This window comes from Paroedura picta, chromosome 9 (genome assembly GCF_049243985.1).
Source record: "Paroedura picta isolate Pp20150507F chromosome 9, Ppicta_v3.0, whole genome shotgun sequence".
Taxonomy (NCBI): domain Eukaryota; kingdom Metazoa; phylum Chordata; class Lepidosauria; order Squamata; family Gekkonidae; genus Paroedura; species Paroedura picta.
Genome location: NC_135377.1, coordinates 74,213,705 through 74,232,755, shown reverse-complemented (window position 1 = coordinate 74,232,755; position 19,051 = coordinate 74,213,705). Strand labels below are relative to the sequence as shown.

The following is a 19,051-nucleotide window of genomic DNA, read 5'->3' as shown; positions in this document are numbered from 1 at the left end:
GCACATCGCGGTCGTTTTGTTTAAGAACTTTGAATTTGACTGCTCTGGTACTTGTGAACTGCTAAATAAAATAACCACTGCCAATCAAGGCTGGCCTGGCCACAGGGAGACGGAAGATCAGCCCCTGATGCTAACCTCCCCCCCACCCCCACGGTCAGGAGTATGAGTTGGGGGCATTGAGACAGCTAATGCTTTGAATCTGTTGTATGTGCTCTTGCCCACCCTGAACAAGACTGGAAGGGCAGACTAAAAATAAAATTTTATTTTATTAATTATATATTTGTATACCACCCTCCCCTGAGCCTCAGAGCAGTTAACATGGAATGTAAACAGTACATGGAACATGCTCTGTGAGAACACTTTCTAACAGGACTGTGACCAGCCCCAGGTCACCCGGCACGGGGAGGAGAAGGGAATCAAATCCAGCTCACCCCATGAGAAGCCGCTGCTCTTAAGCACTACAGCAAGCTGTACAAATTGCCATTGCCTGAAAGAGATGTAGCAGAAGGAGCGGTTGCAGGAGGATGGAGTCGGTCTTTTTTGACTTGCTCACTGACTGTTATGGGATTCTTTTCCCATAACAGCTTGGTGTGGTGATTAGGAGTGTGGCGAGCTGGGTTCGATTCTGCACTCCCCACATGCAGCCGCCTGGGTGACCTTGGGCTCACCACAGCACAGAGAAAATTGCTCTGACCTCACAGAAATATTAGGACTCTCTCAGCCTCACTCACCACACAGATTGTCTGTTGTGGGAAGAGGAAAGGAAAGGCGAAGCCGCTTTGAGACTCCTTCAGATAGAGAAAAGCGGCATATAAGAACCAACTCTTCTTCTTCTTCAGGACCCTCTGGCCAATGGCTACTCAGAGCAATCCAAGCAGGGAGACACTCAGGTATTACCTACATGGAGAGGTGATTGTGTGGTTAGTAAGATTTGCAATTTCAGAAGAAAGGAATACTTTTGTCTTTTCTCTCTCCCCCCCCCTCTGTGTGTGTGTGTGTGTGTGTATGTAGAGAGAGGGAGAGAGGGGAGTCCCAAACAGCCCTTTCCTCCAGGGAAACAGGTTTCTGCAATCTGGAGAGGCGCTTTCATCCTGGGGGTTCTCTGGGTTTGGCTGGCATCCCTGAACAGTTGCAGGGATGCCAGTTTCCAGCTGGGACCTGGAGATCCTGCTTCTGGGATTTCTTGAAGCCTGGATAATGGTTCAAGGGTTTCTCAGTGATAAAAACATTGAGAAAAGCTGACATCACTATCACTAAACATTATAAAGTTGAACTTGGGTGCAGCCAACTCACTCCCTACCTGATTGGCCCTTCCTTGGGGTATGCCGCCAATAGAGACAGAACACTCTGCCAATGAGGGCCAATTAGGTGAAATTGTGTCCAGACAGCCAGGAAAAACCTCTACCCTGGGAATGTGTACTCATGAGTAAGTCATGGGCCTCAGCTGGAAAAACGTAATAAGGGGTCTGCTCTCTGCCTCCCACTTCCTGCCAGTGTGCCATCTGGAGGGGGGGCTGTTAAATGCCCCCCCTACCATTCCTCTGGGACCGAGAACATACAACTGGTTTTGATTTACTCTGAACTGCAGAACATATGAATGATTAAACTGAACTGCAGAACATATGAATGATTTTTTAAAAATTGTTATTATTATTAGCAATAAAAGAGGGCCGGGACAAGCCTGTGCTGCTCCTTTGCCCCCAGCCCTCCCACCAGAAACAAAGCGAGGGCAGGCCATTGCCGTTCCATTGCCCCCCTCTGTACAGTTAAGTTAAAATGATAGTAGTTCTCTCTCTGGACTCTGGTTGCTACCATATGCGATGAGCCTTGGCTAGCAAGGATTTGCATCCCTGGGGCTCCTCCCCTTCCCGACCCCTCCATGCCAATCACTGACCATTTTGGGAGGTGGGGTGGGTTGATATGAAGATAGATGGTCATATCGTAGGATATATTTTAAAACTGCAAATGAACTCCCACCCAATTGGCAGAACCCTTCTGGGGCTGTTGCAACCCCTTCCTCCCCTTCCTGAGAAATCCTGGCTGACGTACTCGGGCTGTACAGTCTTTTGCATTCTTAATTTTTCAGTTCAGACCTGATGTTATCCGCTTTGTTTCCAGCACTTCCACTAGCCACTTCCGTCTGTTACTGCCTGGGCTGTGGAACTGCACCGGAGGCATATAAGCTGCGTGGCTGGTTCCTGGGTGCCTGTTCTGCCACTGCAGGCTTTTTCTTCCAGTGGAAGAAATCTTTCCCCAACACTAGATGCTCCATTTCATTTCCATTCTTAGTGTTCCATTACAGTTCAGTGATACTCAAATACACAGTGAATCAGACAAAATGTTCAGTGTCTTGTTGTTGTTGTTAGGTGCGAAGTCGTGTCTGACTCATCGTGACCCCCTGGACAATGATCCTCCAGGCCTTCCTGTCCTCTACCATTCCCAGGATCCATTTAAGTTTGCACCGACTGCTTCAGTGACTCCGTCCAGCCACCTCATTCTCTGTCGTCCCCTTCTTCTTTTGCCCTCAATCACTCCCAGCATTAGGCTCTTCCCCAGGGAGTCCTTCCTTCTCTTGAGGTGGCCAAAGTATTTGAGTTTCATCTTCAGGATCCGGGCTTCTAAGTAGCAGTCAGGGCTGATCTCCTCTAGGACTGACCGGTTTGTTCACCTTGCAGTCCAAGGGACTCGCAAGAGTCTTCTCCAGCACCAGAGTTCAAAAGCCTCAATTCTTTGACGCTCGGCCTTCCTTATGGTCCAACTTTCACAGGCATACATTGCAACTGGGAAGACCATAGCCTTGACTAGACGCACTTTTGTTGGCAGGGTGATGTCTCTGCTTTTGAGGATGCTGTCTAGATTTGCCATAGCTTTCCTCCCCAGGAGCAAGCGTCTTTTAATTTCTTTGCTGCAGTCCCCATCTGCAGTGATCTTGGAGCCCAGGAAAATAAAATCTGTCACTACCTGCATTTCTTCCCCATCCGTTTGCCAGGAATTGAGAGGGCCGGATGCCATGATCTTTGTTTTCTTGATGTTGAGTTCCAAGCCAACTTTCGCACTCTCCTCCTTCACTCGCATCAACAGGCTCTTTAGTTCCTCTTCACTTTCTGCCATTAGAGTGGTATCATCTGCATATCTGAGGCTGTTGATATTTCTCCCTACAATCTTGATCCCCATTTGTGACTCCTCTAATCCCGCCAATCAGTATCATGTAACAAAGACTAATTGCTTGGTTTGAATGCGACCAACATAATCCTAAACACTGGGAAAGAAACGAATTAGGGATGTACAACTTGACTTGTGTCAAGTTCTGGACCCTGCAGCAAATGAAGGATCTGGTGCTCCTGAGACCTGCAAAACTATGGATTGAGGTCCCCAGCTTTTTTTTTTTTTTAATAAAGGGAGGGGGATTCAAATGAAGATTTTGGAGTGTATTCCTTTGTGAGTGGAATTTCCTTGTTCTTGTTTCTTATATTTTAAATGAAAAAGTAGAAGGTGAGTAAGAGACAGTGCTTTTAGTTCCAAAGAAGATAGAAAGGTGTTGAAAATATCTTTGTTGTCAATGTTTTCAGTCAGCCTTGTATATTGCTGCTCCTGACTGCTTGTGATGAGTAGGAATTGCCTGTTGGCAAAGAGGTTTTGTGTAAAGGACAGAGGCCCTTGTTTTCCTTTCAAGGTGACTGCTGTGAAATTACTAATTTGTGGGCAGGCAGGGTTGCCTTTGGAGAGGGAGGATTAATTTTGAATGAATTTATGGCAATATAATTATGCTTCATTCCAGCACTTTGAAGGTTCTCTTAATTATTTAAGATGTTTCTGCCATTACACTCCTTCCTTCCTATGCAGAAGAGAAGAAGCCATTACAAACCCTAATGTAGAAGAAAGTTTGAGTCCAATGGCACTTTTAAGACCAACAAAGTTTTATTCTGGGTAAAGCTTAAACCCAGTGTGGTGGAATGTGCCTTCTTCAACTTGCAGAATCTATTTCCCCCTGGCTACTCCATGAGAACCCAACTCCCTCTCTCCCTCTCTCTGAGAGGTCTATTCAGAGGTCAGGACTCCCAGCTTCCCTTTCCAATTTTGAGGCTTTTCCTCTGTGTCTCCCACTTTTAACACCCCGCTTGGGCAGTTCAAGTATCTGAATGTGTCATTTGGTCTAACTGGTGCACCTGGAGTGTTTATGAACTTAATAAATGAAGCGTTGCATTAGTATCTATACAAAGGGAAGTGGTTAATATCAGGCTATGAAGAACATGTGGAGTTGGTAAGGGCTATGTTGAAAAAAATGAGGGACAAACAGCTATATGTAAAATTGTCCAAATGTGATTTCGATAAGGAGCAACTGGACTTTTTAGATTACTGAGTGATAGGTCAGAAGCTGGAGCTGGGCCCCTTCTAAAGCATGCTGATCTGGCACAGCAATTTGTAGTACAAATAGATGCTAGATGAAGAAGAGTTGGTTCAGTAACAACAACAAAGCCTTGGTGCAACAGAAGAGTTGGTTCTTTTATGCCACTTACTTCTACCCGAAGGAGTCTCAAAGCATATTTCTTTTCCTTTCCTCTCCCCACAATAGGCACTCTGTGAAGTTGGTGAGGCTGAGAGAGCTCTGATATTACTGAAGAAGAAGAAGAATTGGTTCTTATATGCCGCTTTTCTCTACCAAAAGGAGGCTCAAAGGGGTGGGGGTGGGGGAGAGAGAGCTTGACTCAATAACTGCTTCTAGCATGCAGGTCTGGAGTGCAGTTCCCCCTTCCAGAGGGGGGAAATTGTTAAAAATGCTCATTTCAAACCACAGGGAATAGGCATTTTTTAACACCCAAAATAAAGCTTTGTTGGTCACTAACCTAAAACTTGGTTCTGCTGCTTCAGAGCAGTCCAGCTGCCCACCTGAAGAAACTGCAATGCGTTTTTGAAATCTAAGGATTTTACCTTTCCCTGCTTGGTGTCTCCACCATTCTTCCCTTTGTGTCTCTTGAGCCAGCGCTGATATTTAATTTTAATATCTGAATCGTTAACCTTTTCTTACCAGGGCCGTTTAGCAGCCAGTGAAGAAACAGCGAAGGCCATCTTTCATACTCACACATGAATGAAATGGTGCATCATTTATGTCACAGTGGAGAGCTTGGCTCAAACACCTGTATTTCCAAACACACACCCCTTTGACGTCAGATGGTTTACGATCAAGTTAAAAATACTTCCCACAACCCTGCAATGATGTTTCTGCCCAACCACTTCCTTTCCTCCTCAGGATATATTGTCTTATTTGCTTTGGCAATTCCCCTCCCCCTCATCAGTGGAGAAGGATCACTTCGTTTTCAGGCTGGACTCTACTGTGCTTTTGATGCTAAGAAATGATACCTTGGCAAGCAGCATTTCTCTCACTGGACACCAAAGTGACCCACATACAGGGCTGGCTGGTCTGTCTCCTGCTGTCCATAACGGGAAGGGCTGTAACATCCTCTTGCCGGGATCATCTGTTCTGACGGATCTGAGCATTGGTGCCAGATATCTCATAGAATCATAGAATCATAGAGTTGGAAGGGCCATCCAGGCCATCTAGTCCAACCCCCTGCTCAACGCAGGATCAAGGAAGCCATGGCCCTCAGTCCACAAGACCTAAGCAAGGCTGCCAATGATAGGACATTTTGGAGGCCATTAGAGAGCCAGTTTGGAGAGACAGCCAGTTTGGTGTAGTGGTTAGGAGTGCAGACTTCTAATCTGACATGCCGGGTTCGATTCTGCGCTCCTCCACATGCAGCCAGCTGGGTGACCTTGGGCTCAACACAGCACTAATAAAACTGTTCTGACCGGGCAGTGATATCAGGGCTCTCTCAGCCTCACCCACCCCACAGGGTGTCTGTTGTGGGGAGAGGAATGGGAAGGCAACTGTAAGCCGCTTTGAGCTTCCTTCGGGTAGGGAAAAACAGCATATAAGAACCAACTCTTCTTCTTCTTCTTCTTCTTCTTCTTCTTCTTCTTCTACCCTGGACTTGATGGGCCTGGCTCTGGAGGCCGAGATTAGGGTTGTTGTGGTACTTGTGTTGGTTCTCTTGTGAGAGTTGGTTTGCTAAATCCTATGTTTGCTGAAGTGTTTTAATGGTCCGTCTTCCTTTAAGCAATAAAACTTCTAGGGTGAAAGGAATCTTCCAAAAATCCTTTTGTATGAGCTTTTGACGCAAGAAATGAAATTGGGCTCTTCTACATAAGGAATCGCTTTGAAAATCTTGACTTCTTGCCCTTTAATTTTAAGAGGGACAGTACAGTTCTTTTCCAGTACAGAATCTCTCACTAGCTTACTGTTGAAGCTTATCAGAATGTCTCTTAGTTGCTTCTTACAAACTGCCGCTTTGGAAAAGATTTTATATACCTTCTCAATTTGGATGTCGTCATCTGTTAGGTACTCCTCTAGTGAAGTTGTTATCTCCTGTCATAGATCTTGGTTACCAAAATCTTCAGAAATGCCCTTGATTCATAAATTCCTTGCCCTGGTTTGAGTCTCCAAACCCTCACATTTTTCTTTTGCAGTTGTTTTCCAATCCTTTCACTCTGTTCCATGTCCTTTAGCGGCATCTTCATCTATTCGCTTTGTGTTCGGCTCCACCATTTTCTTTAAGTCGTCTATTCTCTCTGAGAATTCTTTTTTTTTTTTGGAGTCTATTTCTGACTCTTGCAATTTCTTTATTCAAGTCTTCAATAAGTGCTTTCATTTCTTTTTTGGTTTTTCTAATGTACACATTATTTGCATGTTGTCAACTCCTTCATCTTTTTCTTCTGTAGCCTTCTCACCATAAAGGTAAAGGTAAATGTATCCCCTGTGCAAGCACCGAGTCATGTCTGACCCTTGGGGTGACGCCCTCTAGCGTTTTCTTGGCAGACTCAATACGGGGTGGTTTGCCAGTGCCTTCCCCAGTCATTACCGTTTACCCCCCAGCAGCAAGCTGGGTACTCATTTTACCGACCTCGGAAGGATGGAAGGCTGAGTCAACCTTGAGCCGGCTGCTGGGATCGAACTGCCAGCCTCATGAGCAAAGCTTTCAGACGGCTGCCTTACCACTCTGCGCCACAAGAGGCTCTTCGCCATATTTCTCCTCACCATATTTCTTCCTCTTTGCATATGCCATGTCCTTTCTTTTCCTTAATAAAACTGTTAAACATTTCTTTTTTGGAGGTTTTTAAAAAGTGCCTCAATTTAATTGACATTAACGTATTCCCTTCACCAAACTCACAAATTCATATCTGAATTAACAATATTGCTAAAATTCATTAATCCATAAATTTCATAAGACAATCTTTGATTAATATAATAATATCTCAAAAGCACATAACATTAACAATCACTATTATATCATATTTCATTTAATTTTGGTAAATCAATTCTATCGTTCATTCAGGTTTTTGATGGCATTAAAATATACATTGAACTATTATTTTTGATACTAAAACTAATATCTCTAATAGCCTTTCTATAACATTTATACTTTGCAGTGATTAAAACAATTGAAAACCGCCCCTCTATAGCAATTGCTTGAAGATCCAATTAAGAGTTCTTAGTTCTCTTTGCTGCTCTTACCACCCGTCCAGAAATGGGTTAGAAGTGCTGCATTGTGTTGAATCCAGAGTGTAAGAGGTGAACAAATGGGGGAAATGGCACAAAGGAAAAAATAAAATTGATGGGCAAATATTTTATAGGTCTAGATCAATTGGTCTCCAAGCTAAGTTATAATCCAAGGCAGCTAGTGTGCCAGTAAAAAGAAGGAAGAAAGGAGAAGAAGAAAGCCAATCGAAACTGCATACAGATCCCAACTCATCTTCCTGCTTCTCTGCCCGTTCCACTCCATCAGCTCTATGCACGAACGCTTCCAGTCGCACGCTTCTGGAGAGCTTGGCCTTTCCCTGTGCAATCTAGGAATGGTCCTGCCAAGATTGTGGTAGAGAACTTCTGCATAAACTCCCATGAAGTTTCAGTTCAGAATCTCACAATGGCTTAGGCCTGGATAATTATTTACTGTGTGATGAAGCTGTTAGATTTAAGACAGCCTCTTCACCCCTCCAATTTGTTTCCACAGAGCGATTTGGAAAGCGGCTGAGCTCCAGAGCTCTTCATGCATCGGACAGATGCAAGTGTTTGTTGCTGGGAGGCTTCAGACAATTGCAACAATAAGTAAACATCTTTATTTTAAAGAGTTTCTTATTTGAGGATAGCAAGCTGCTCCTACATGCTTTTTGCTGATTTCTTCTCGGGGCAGTCAGCCAGGCAGCTCCACACCCACGACAAAGCCCGTTGGCCTGGTGCTGGTGCTGCCCTGCCACGTTGAAGGGGGGCCGTACCACAGCTCCAGTTGGCACCCAGCACCTCGGTCACTTTGCCGGAACTACACTGGCCAGCTTCACCCGTTGCATCCGGTTCTCAGTTTCTCCAGTGATCCAGATCCACTCTGTGAGGGCTAATGGGTCATTGTAATTCAGGGCATGGTGTAGAACCTCTGGGTTGAGATCCTCCTGGATAAACTGGACCTTGGTAAACTTGGACCACTTGAAGGAAGGGGCAGTTGCAGGAAGGGGCAAGGGCAATGGGAGGGGCATCGGTGGTCAAGGCAGTAGTAGCCTCATTGCCAGCCGTTCTGGCGGTTTAAGAAGTCCCCTTGGTCAGAGCAGGCGGCAGGCAGAAGCAGTCCAGAGCAGTCCAGAGATCTGGGCTCGAGGCAGGTAACTACAATAATCCAACATTTAAAACCCCATTAAAACCCCAATCGACAATATTACAACCCCAGACAGATGGCAAAACGTCATATAGGGAAAGACCTTACAAGGACAGCAGAGGGAGAGACCAGCTTGTGTCAAGGTGTCCGATGCCAGTATCAAGGGGGACCCATACAACTTGCTCTAGCACTGGACCCGACCGTCTACCTGATGGAAGAGCTCCGTTTTGCAGAAAGCTCCCCAAAGGCCCTCAGCTCCTCCGGGAGCTCATTCCACCAGCTAGAGGCTGGGACCGAAAAGGCTAGCAGATTGGTACCAGCCAAGTGCAGAGCTCTGCAAGGGACCTAGGGCGAGAGACAGTCCCTCAGATATGTGGGCCCCAAACTGTGAAGGACTTTAAAAGTCAACACCAAGACCTTGAACCTGATCCAGGCTTAGAAATCCTCAAGTCTTAATTCTGGAATTGCTTCCATCTGGCCCTTATCCTGCAAAGATCTGTCTTCTTTCAGTTCCCCCTGGTAGCGGCCTTGCAGCTGAGCACTACGTCTTTTTCTTTAGCCTCTTGCCTTTGTTTCCCTCCTTTGCTCCACCGTGGAAGGGCTTTGGGTGAGCCGATTACTTGTTCTTCTGGTGGTGCAGGGGTGGGAGGTTTGTTGCAGAACCTCTCTCCTCCCCGGACTGTGCTTCAGGCTGCTCGCTGGGTCTGCTTGGATCCAAGCTCGCTGCGTGTGTCTGCGTGGAGCAAGATTCCTGGTCTCCCGAGGAGCCTTGTGCCGAGGGCCGATGCCTGACAGCCTCTCAAAGAAGAGTCAGGCCTAGTTCTCTATGCAGAAGGGATCGTGTTGTTTGAGTTCAGAACGGGAGCCGCCTCCCACCGTCTGAAATGGACATACTGTGGTCACCTTCATGACAGGGGAGCCAGAGTTGCAGAGGAGCTGCTTGGGTCGACAGGCAGGCTGACCGGCAGCTACTGCTGCCCCACGCACGTCTGGGGCTGAGCCTCAGGAAGGCTTCCCTGCTTGCCAAGAAGCCCGAGCTGAGCCGTCGTCTTTGTGGGCAATTTGTGTGGGAGGGGTGATTATTTTCTGTGATGATAGAAAAAGTTATTTCAGGCATTGTGTGGGCTATAAGCTCCCAGCTGTCCTGCCTTGGTTTTTTGTTTGCTTTCTGGATGTGTGCATGTTGTGTGTGTGTGTTTGTGGGGTATTCATCCCTCAGCTGCAGAGTCCTCACTCATAGTGATTGGGGGGGGGGCTCAAATAAACCTCTGCTTGGAGGAAAGGTAATAATAATAATCGCTGGCTTTTTGAACCCCGCTATCCGTTACTTGAAAGAGTCCCCAAACGGCTTCCAATCACCTCCCCAACAGCCACCCTCTTTAGCAGGTGGGGCTGAGAGAGCCCTGAGAGAACTGGGAGTGCCCCAAGGTCACCCAGCTGGCTGCCTGTGGCGAAGCAGTGGGGAATTGAATCCAGTTCTCCAGATTCGAGGCCGCCATGCTTAACTGCTACACTACTGCCTGCTTTTCAGTGGAAATGCACGCAGGATGGTGCATAAGCCAAGGGAGAACCAGCCCTTTTAATTTTGAATTCTCTGTTCAGCCGCCTCCAGAAGCCAGCCCCGCCTGCACCCTGGGACACGCTGAGGCTCGGAGGGTGGCAGGGATCTGCCTGCCAGGCACCAGGGGAAGGGAGGCCTCAACAGCTGGGGGCAGGCCTCTACCTTTAGAGGAACTCTTGAGCATCATCTCCTGTTCGCTGTCTTTGTAGAAAACTAACATCAAATGCAGTAATAAGTCAGTAGAAAGCAGATTTTTTTTTGGGGGGGGGGAGGGAATGGACAGAAGGTCAATTGTGCTGCTTAGCCCAGATTCTGAACCATCCCTGCATTCTAGATGTCTCCTCATATAAAATGTGGCTGGTTCCGCAGTCATAAAAACGTTGTTGCAGCACTCATAAGGCTCCGTGGAATAGCAAACGTTCTACACCAAATTCTGGCTCTTCAGGTGCAGATCCAAATGCAATCCCAGTGTGCTCCATGGTGTGGGAATCCTCAGAATCCGTGACCCCCCCCCCGAGGGAATTTGCAGATCTAATGTGGAAGTTCTGTCTTTGTGGTCCCCCCCCCACATTAGCTGTGTTGCTTATTAATGTGTGTATGTCTGTTTGGTGGGGAGAGACACCTGAATGCAGAACGTTTTCTAGCGTAAATTCCTAGCATTGGCTTCCTTCTTAGCAGAAGCCTTCTGGGTGTCCTCAGGGGCAGAGGTGGTCAATGTGTGTTATCCTGACAAAACAAATGCTTCAATTTGCTTTTGTGTGGCTGCCGTGGATCTTCCCACTCTTCTCCTGCAGACAGCCTGTTGCTGCTACAGAGGCCCGAAGCAAAGAGAGGAACCAGGAAGCAAATTAAGACTGTGGTGTAACAGCAGCACATGAGATGAGAAGCACAAAACCTTAAAATATATTTCCTGCCCTTGTAAGTCACTTACAATCTTTATGGCCTTCTTCTTTAATGTAACAAAGAAAGTACACAAACAAGTTTGCGGTTTACCTATAGAAAGCAGACTTATTTATTGTGTCCACTGTCAGAGAAATGGATCGATCACGTAGGGATTATATGGGTCTCCATCTTGAGAAACAGTGTTGCTGAAAATGCCGGGAGAATTTGCTCCAGAAACGTAGAACCCATAAACCAGCAGATAAACAAATAGATCCTGACAACCCATCCCCTTAAGGATGAGGAAGGGGACTGTGACTTAATAGGAATCACAGAAACTTGGTGGGATGATACAAATGGAATACTAGAGTACTAGGGTACAATGTATTCAAAAGGGACAGACAAGTAAAGAAGGGGGGAGGTGTAGCAATATATGCTAGGAATCTTTATACTTGTGAAGAAATACAGGTACCCGAGCATGAAAGTTCAGCTGAGTGTATTTGGGTAAATATAAAAGGAGTAGGAAAGGAGAAGGGTATTATTGTGGGGGTCTGCTATAGACCACCAACCCAGTCAGATAACGTGAATGAGATACTCCTAGACCATATTGCACAATTCTCAAAGAGGGGGAAACAGTGGTCATAGATGACTTAAGTTACCTAGATATCTGTTGGAAGACCAACTCTGCTAAAAATACAAACTCCATTAAATTCTTAACTTGTCTTGCCGACAGCTTCATTTCCCAGAAAGAAGAGAGGGGAACCAGGGGCTCTGCTATTTTAGACTTGATTCTCATCAATAGGGAAGAGCTGGTAGATGAGATGAAAGTAGTGGGCACACTTCGTAGTAGCGACCATGTGATCTTGGAATTCTCAGTCGTGGGAAAGAGAAAACCTTTACGTAGTCGTACGTATAGACTGGACGTCAGGAAAGCCAATTTTCACAGACTTAAAGGTATGTTGTGTAGAGTCTGGTGGTCAGAAAGACTTAAAGAGATGGGAGTCCAAGAGGGCTGGGAGTTTCTTAAAAGTGAAATACTGAAGGCTCAATCACAAACATTCACCTTGAGAAGAAAAGATGGAAGGAGCCTAAGGAGCCTAAGGTGGAAGGAGCTCAATCACAAACATTCACCTTGAGAAGAAAAGATGGAAGGAGCCTAAGGAAGCCAAGTTGGCTCCATAAGAAGTTGTCAAATGATTTGACAAATAAAGAACAGTCTTTTAGGAAATGGAAGGGAGGCCTTATTACCAAGGATGAGTATAAACAGATAACCAATAATTGTAGGGGAAATGTTAGAAAAGCTAAAGCTCAATATGAGCTTAGGCTAGCAAGAAGTGCTAAACATAATAAAGAAGGTTTCTTTAGTTATATTTCAAGAAAGAAAAAGAGTAGGGACATCGTAGGACCACTGTGAGGACAAGAAAGTGAAATTATATCAGACTAGCATCAAACCCCATTTTGAAAAATGGGTTTTGAAAGGGGCGAGAGCAGTAAGGGAAAGGGAAATGGGGAAGGGCTCCACCTCGGGACCTTACTGTGTCGGCAGGGCCATCGGGAGACCTGTCCATCAGGCGGCAAAGGCCTATCGGCGCATCCGCAATGTGGGGCTAAGAGGCATGCCGGGCTAAGAGGCAACGGAAAGCTGGGTGGCCTTGCCACTCGCAGCAGCTGGAGGGCTGGCCCTTGGCCCACGACGGCCTGTCGCCGTAGGTGGGATGCTGCGAGAGGCCCTCAGGGGGCAAGGAGCGACGGAAAGGTTCCCCCGGCGCAGGCCGCATGACTAGAAGACCTGGCCATGGCCACCCGAGGATGGGCCGCGCCTTCATAACAAAGAAGAACCGCCGCCCCATATCTATCTCTCACCGCGTGCATTGTTGCTACCGCGGCTGTTTGGCAGCCATGGGAGAGCTGGGTCAGAGGGCCCTGCGCATGGCACCACTGTTTGGCCCCAGCGCCGCCGCCTCTGCAGCCGCCATGCACACACCCCGAGGGAAGAGTGCTTCCTGGGCTGGGGCTCTGCAGGCTCAGGCAAGTCTTTCCCAGTGGCGGAGCGGCTGCTGGCGCTGTGTGGTGCGGAACTCCAGGCCTGGGTGGTGGCACTCGCCCCGCCAAGCTGCCCCCGCCACTGCATCCGGCGTGCGGGAGTGGGGGCGTGCGGGACTGGGGGATGGTGCAGGATGGTGTGGAGAGCATCTGCTGGCTGTTTCGTCCTTGGGAGCTGTATTGTCGTAGCCATCCAGGGGCGGTCTGGTGGTGAGGCTGGGCGAGCAGTGTCTGTGCGGCATCCGATGGCGGGCCCTTTGAGAGCCGGCCCAATCAGAAGGCACACAGCTGACTGTGAGCTTTCTGATCGGGTTAGGACCGGTAGACCTGGACAGACAGGGCCTCGGACATTCTCTTCCTAGGAGGCTGTTTCCGAAATATAGGGAGCGAAAATACTATTAAGGGTGATTAAGAGGTGGCTGAACTGATTAATTCCTGTTTCTCCTTAGTCTTCTCTAGTGAGGAAAATAGTGCTCAATGTGCCAAAAACGTAACACAACAGGGGGGATGGGAATGGTGACCTGGGTCACGTCTGACCCTTGGGGTGACACCCTCTAGCGTTTTCATGGCAGACTCAATACGGGGTGGTTTGCCAGTGCCTTCCCCAGTCATTACCGTTTACCCCCCAGCAAGCTGGGTACTCATTTTACCGACGTCGGAAGGATGGAAGGCTGAGTCAACCTTGAGCCAGCTGCTGGGATTGAACTCCCATCCTCATGGGCAGAGTTTTCAGACTGCATGTCTGCTGCCTTACCACTCTGCGCCACAAGAGGCTCTTAGGATCACTGTGTTGCAGTCCATAAACACCTAGTTTCTTAAAATGAAACAAAGTCTTCTGGGCCAGATGAATTGCGTCCAGGAGTACTAAAAGAAGTTGCAGATGTCATCTCTGAACCTCTGTTCATTATTTTTGACACTTCTTGGAGAACAGGTGAGGAGCCAGATGATTGGAGGTAGGCAAATGTTGTCCCCATCTTCAAGAAAGGGAAAAATGTGGATCTGGGTAACTATTGACATGTCAGCTTGACATCTGCAGCTGTCAAAATTTTAGAACGAATCATCAAACACTTGGTCCTTGAGCAGCTGGAACAGAGAGCTGTGATTTCTAAGATTTAGCACGGGTTTTGCAAGAACAAGTCATGTCAGACCAACCTTATCTCTTTTTTTGAGAAAGTACCAACTTGATGGATCAGGGGAATGCTGTAGACATAATTTACCTGGATTTCAGTAAATCTTTTGATAAGGTTCCACATGATATTCTTATTGACATGCTGGTAAAATGTGGTATGGATCCTAATTCTGTCAGGTGGATCGGTAACTGGTTAGCAGATCGTACCCAAAGGGTACTTGTAAATGGTTCAGCATCCTCTTGGAGAAGAGTGGCAAGTGTAGTTCCCCAGGGATCTGTCCTGGGGCCTGTGTTGTTCAATAGATTTATAAATGATTTGGATGAGGGATTAGAGGGGATACTTATTAAATTTGCAGACGACACTAAACTGGGATACTAAACAGAAGACAGAATCAGAATACGGGATGATCTTGATAGTCTCAAGAACTGGTCTAAACTGAAAAAAATGAAATTCAATAGGGAGAAATGTAAAGTTCTGCATTTAGGTAGAAAAAACCATCTATACCAATATAGGATGGGGGAGACTTGTCTTGGCAGTAGTATGTGCAAAAAGGATCTAGGAGTCTTAGTAGACCATACATTGAAAGGAGTCAACAGTGTGACTGGGTGGCTAAAAAGGGAAATGGGATTTTGGGTTGTATCAAATGGAATATCGCGTCCAGATCACGGGAGGTGATGGCACCGCTTTACTCTGCTCTGGTTCGACCTCACTTGGAGTACTGTGTTCAGTTTTGGGCACCCCAGTTGAAGAGGGATGTAGACAAACTGGAGCGTGTCCAGAGGGGGGCAAAAAAGATGTTGAGGGGTTTGGAGACCAAGACATATGAGGAAAGGTTGTGGGAGATTGGTCTGTTTAGTCTGGAGAGGAGATGACTGAGAGGGGATTTGATAACCATCTTCAAGTATTTAAAAGGCTGCCATATTGAGAATGGAGCAGAGTTCTCTCTTGCCCTGGACAGACGGACCAGAACCAATGGGATGAAATTAATTCAAAATAAATTCTGTCTAAATATCTGGAAGAAGTTCCTAACAGAGCGGTTTCTTAGTGGAATAGGCTTCCTCGGGAGGTGGTGGGTTCTCCATCTTTGGAAATTTTTCAGCAGAGGCTGATTATGTGAAGATTCAAGGTGGTGGTAGGTTACAGTGGATGAGTGGATGTTAGTGTCCTGCATAGTTCAGGCAGTTGAACTAGATGACTCAAGATGTCCCTTCCAACTCTATGATTCTATGACTGCAAGAGGAGTGACACGGCCCTTCTTCCTCGGGTAGGTGCATGGGGTCTGCAGACTTTAGCTGATGTAGTGAAATACCACTGGCATTTCTGAATGTTTATCCACTAAATACATACACATATTTCATGTAAGGGGATGCTTTTTAAAGACTTTTAGGGGCTGATTTGAGCTGTCTACTGTTAGTCTTGCCTGAGGTTCCCACTTATTCTGAAAAAGATCTTGACTCATCCAGAGCTGTCTACCATTACACAGTTGTACTGAATAAAATCACAGAATCCTGGAGTTGGAAGGGGCCATGCAAGCCATCTAGTCCCACTCCTATTCATTGCAGGATCAACCTAGAGCAGTGGTCCCCAGCCCCCGGTTTGGGGACCGGTCCCGGTCCCTGAGTCAGTTGGTACCGGGCCGCGGCTCCTCCTCGTCCTCCTCCCTGGCTGCTGCCTTGGGGGCTGCCCTGCTACTCTGCCGCCAGCTCACCTTTGGTGCTCTCCAGAAGCCGCCATGGCTGGGGCTCCCCCTCGGCGTTGCACTGTGCAGCTTCTGCTTGCAGCACCCCCCAGCAGGTGGCGGGAAGTCAGGGGCGCCAGCGGGAAAGTAAGTGGAGCAGGGGCTGAGGCAGCAGCGGCAACGTCCCTCGGCAAAAGACTACCCCCCTCCCCAGGCCTCAGTAAAATTGTCAAGCATTGACCGGTCCCTGGTGATAAAAAGGTTGGGGACCACTGACCTAGAGCATCCAGGATAAGTCTCTGTCCAGCACTGCTTGAAGATGGCCAGTGAGGGGGAGCTCCCCACCTCCTTAGGCAGCCCATTCCACGGTTGAACTAGACTCCTTGAATTTTAGAGTGGGAAGGGGCCACACAGACTCAGCCTAAAGCATACAGGATAAGTATCTATCCAGCTGCTGCTTAAAGACCACCAGTGAGGTGGAGCTCACCTCTTCCTTAGGCAGTGGATTCCATCGCTGAACTACTCTGACTCTGAATTTTTTTTGCTGAAATCTAGCCCATACCATTCTCCACATCGGTTAAACCCATTACTGCGGATCCTGTCTTGTGCTGCCAACAGAAACCTTTCCCTGCCCTGCTATGATCAGCTGTTACATAGCCCGCACTCCCCTTCAGTACACCCCGCTACCTTTGCAGGTGGCCTAGAGCACATTGTGTTTTTTGTGCAACAGGCTTTACTGCTATAAAACCTAATACAATGCTTACAGAATTCAGTGTCTTGTAGCTCTCAGATACTCTTCTTTAGAGGTATGTCCTTGCCTCCATTTCTTTCTTAGCTCCTCTTGATGTTTTCTGTTCATCCAAATAGGCTTCTTGGATCCCCTACCTTGGAACAGTCATGGCTTGAGCCTGCAGTATCTCTTCTTTAAGGAGAGCCCACCCATCACTTGCTCCTTTCTCTTCCAAGATTCCTGTCCACAGGATGACTCTCATGATGCCTCTGAGTCTATCACTGTCTGTCTGGCCTATGAAAGCTGAAAGTCTAATATACATGTCTGCCCACAAACTTCTTTGTCCTTCTACCTCAAAAGGAGTTCTAGGAGGACATGGTCATTCCTTAACCCAATTCACCAATTTTTGCCAGGCTTAAGTTGAGTATAGCCGAGCCTCCACCATTTGGTAAATGGAATTGTCGGCCAGGAAGACCAGAAAGTTGCCTGACTCTGGATTCTTAGCAGAGTTTGTTTCCCGGCACACCTCTGAGAAACTGAAGTCACCCATAATTACAAAGTCCTGTTGCCTGGATATTCTGTCATAGAATCATAGAATTGGAAGGGGCCATACTACCATTTCATCCAACTCCCTGTGCAATGAAATACCATTTCATCCAACTCCTTGTGCAAGGAGGGCAGCATCCATGTCCCCACCCTGGTCAAGCAGTCAGTAGTTGTGAGTGCCCCTCTGGCTCCTAGCACCTGGTCTCCCCTGTTTAGAGGGCACCAAATGGGTGGCAGGAAGGGGGCATCATCGGAATCACCTTCATCCTCGCTCTCCAAGATGGCTGCCTCCTTGTACTGCTCCAGCGTCAGGCCATCACCACCAAGTTGCTGCCATTTGTTGATTCTGCTTCTCTCGTATTTCTTTCTATCTTTGTCACTATTCTACTTCTCTGCTCTCTCCTCTTGTGTGAGAACTTTGATTTCTAAATAAGTCCCCTCATAGAATGGAAGTTTCTTTATTTAAGAAAATTGAAAGCTTTTACTTCAAAGCCCTAGTCAGAACTAAGGTACAAAGCAGGGAATAAGCAATATAGGGATGCGCTTTCCCCTCCCCTTGGAATTCAAACCAGGTCAGTTGCCGTTGTTAACTTCTGCATCACTGCCATGTCTCAGGTGACCACCTTCTCCACATCTGGATACCCCCTTGCTCATGTGGGCTCCCAGCATTGAGGCTCCTCATCATGACGAGTTAGAGGCCGCATGCTTTGCCGTTCCATTACATACTGGGAGGTTCCAGCACCCAACCATGATGGGGTGCTCAGGACTTGTGTCACCCTGGACTTTCTTGGGATGTCTGGCTTGTCCTTCTTCTTTCGTTCCTTCCCGAAACCCTTGGAGGAGGCTGCTGCCTCGCACTCCATGTCAGCAACTGCCATGGTTATTTCTGAGGCTTTCTCCTTCATCTGCATGGTGAGAACAGGGAAGCACTTTTTGAGTTCTGACTAACTGTGAGAACTTTAATTTCTAAATAAGTAACATAGAATGAAAGTTTATTTAAGAAAATGGAAAGCATCTACCTCGAAGGCATAGTCAGAACTAAGGTCCAAAGCAGGGAATAAGCAATATAGGGATGTGCTTTCACCTCCCCTGGTAATTTGAACCAGGCACAGTTCAAAGAAGTCAAAACAGAGAGATTTCCCACTTCTTTTGCAACTATGTCCCCATGCTAATTGTTGTTTCCTTGAAGTAGAGCTCCCCATTCAGATTCTTCCAACAAATCGTATCGGGTGTCAGATTAAGTGGTCAGACCAACTTAATCTAAAATTGAAGGAAGACATAGCCGCAGAAGATCTGTCCAGCATTTGTAAGGCCTTTTCAAATGTGGATGTCTCACAGAATTCGATCTCTCCTTATGACTTATTTGTGGACAGGCTAAAACCTGTCCTATTTAAAGATTCTTACCCAGATGGCAAGAAAATGAACAAAGCAAGAAAACCATGGTTTGACAAAGAATGTGTCAAAGCAAAAGGGGATTTGTCTGTATTCTAAAGCAGGACTAGATTGTAGGAGGGAAACATTTGACACAGTTCTAGAATTTAAGAAAAAGTACAAAAAACTTCTATATTGAAAAAAGATCCAATAAAGAATAAACAGTAAAGAATTGTGGGAAACCCTCATACAATCTGTAAAAGATAAAAAATAACTCTGTCTTCTGGAAACTGACCTCTGGCATTGATTCCAGAGATAGATCTCCAATTGATGTCCATATTTCTCCACATACTTGGGTAGCATATTTTCAAAATCTCTATAAAGATCCACATTGCCATTATAGTCCATGTTTAT

The 19,051-nt window shown here is 46.8% G+C and overlaps 1 protein-coding gene across 2 annotated transcripts in view; it reads left to right on the top strand.

The window, feature by feature from the left end:
- Window positions 1–19,051, top strand: part of ANKH (ANKH inorganic pyrophosphate transport regulator) — a 141,850-nt gene that overhangs the window by 21,952 nt on the left and 100,847 nt on the right. Inside the window, exon 2 of one of the 2 annotated variants that reach the window (XM_077353334.1) lies at window positions 11,055–11,178. The exons of the other annotated variant lie outside the window; for it this stretch is intronic. The gene's annotated coding sequence lies outside the window, so the exon portion shown is untranslated. The remainder of the gene's footprint in view (window positions 1–11,054; window positions 11,179–19,051) is intronic. 2 annotated transcript variants of the gene reach the window in all.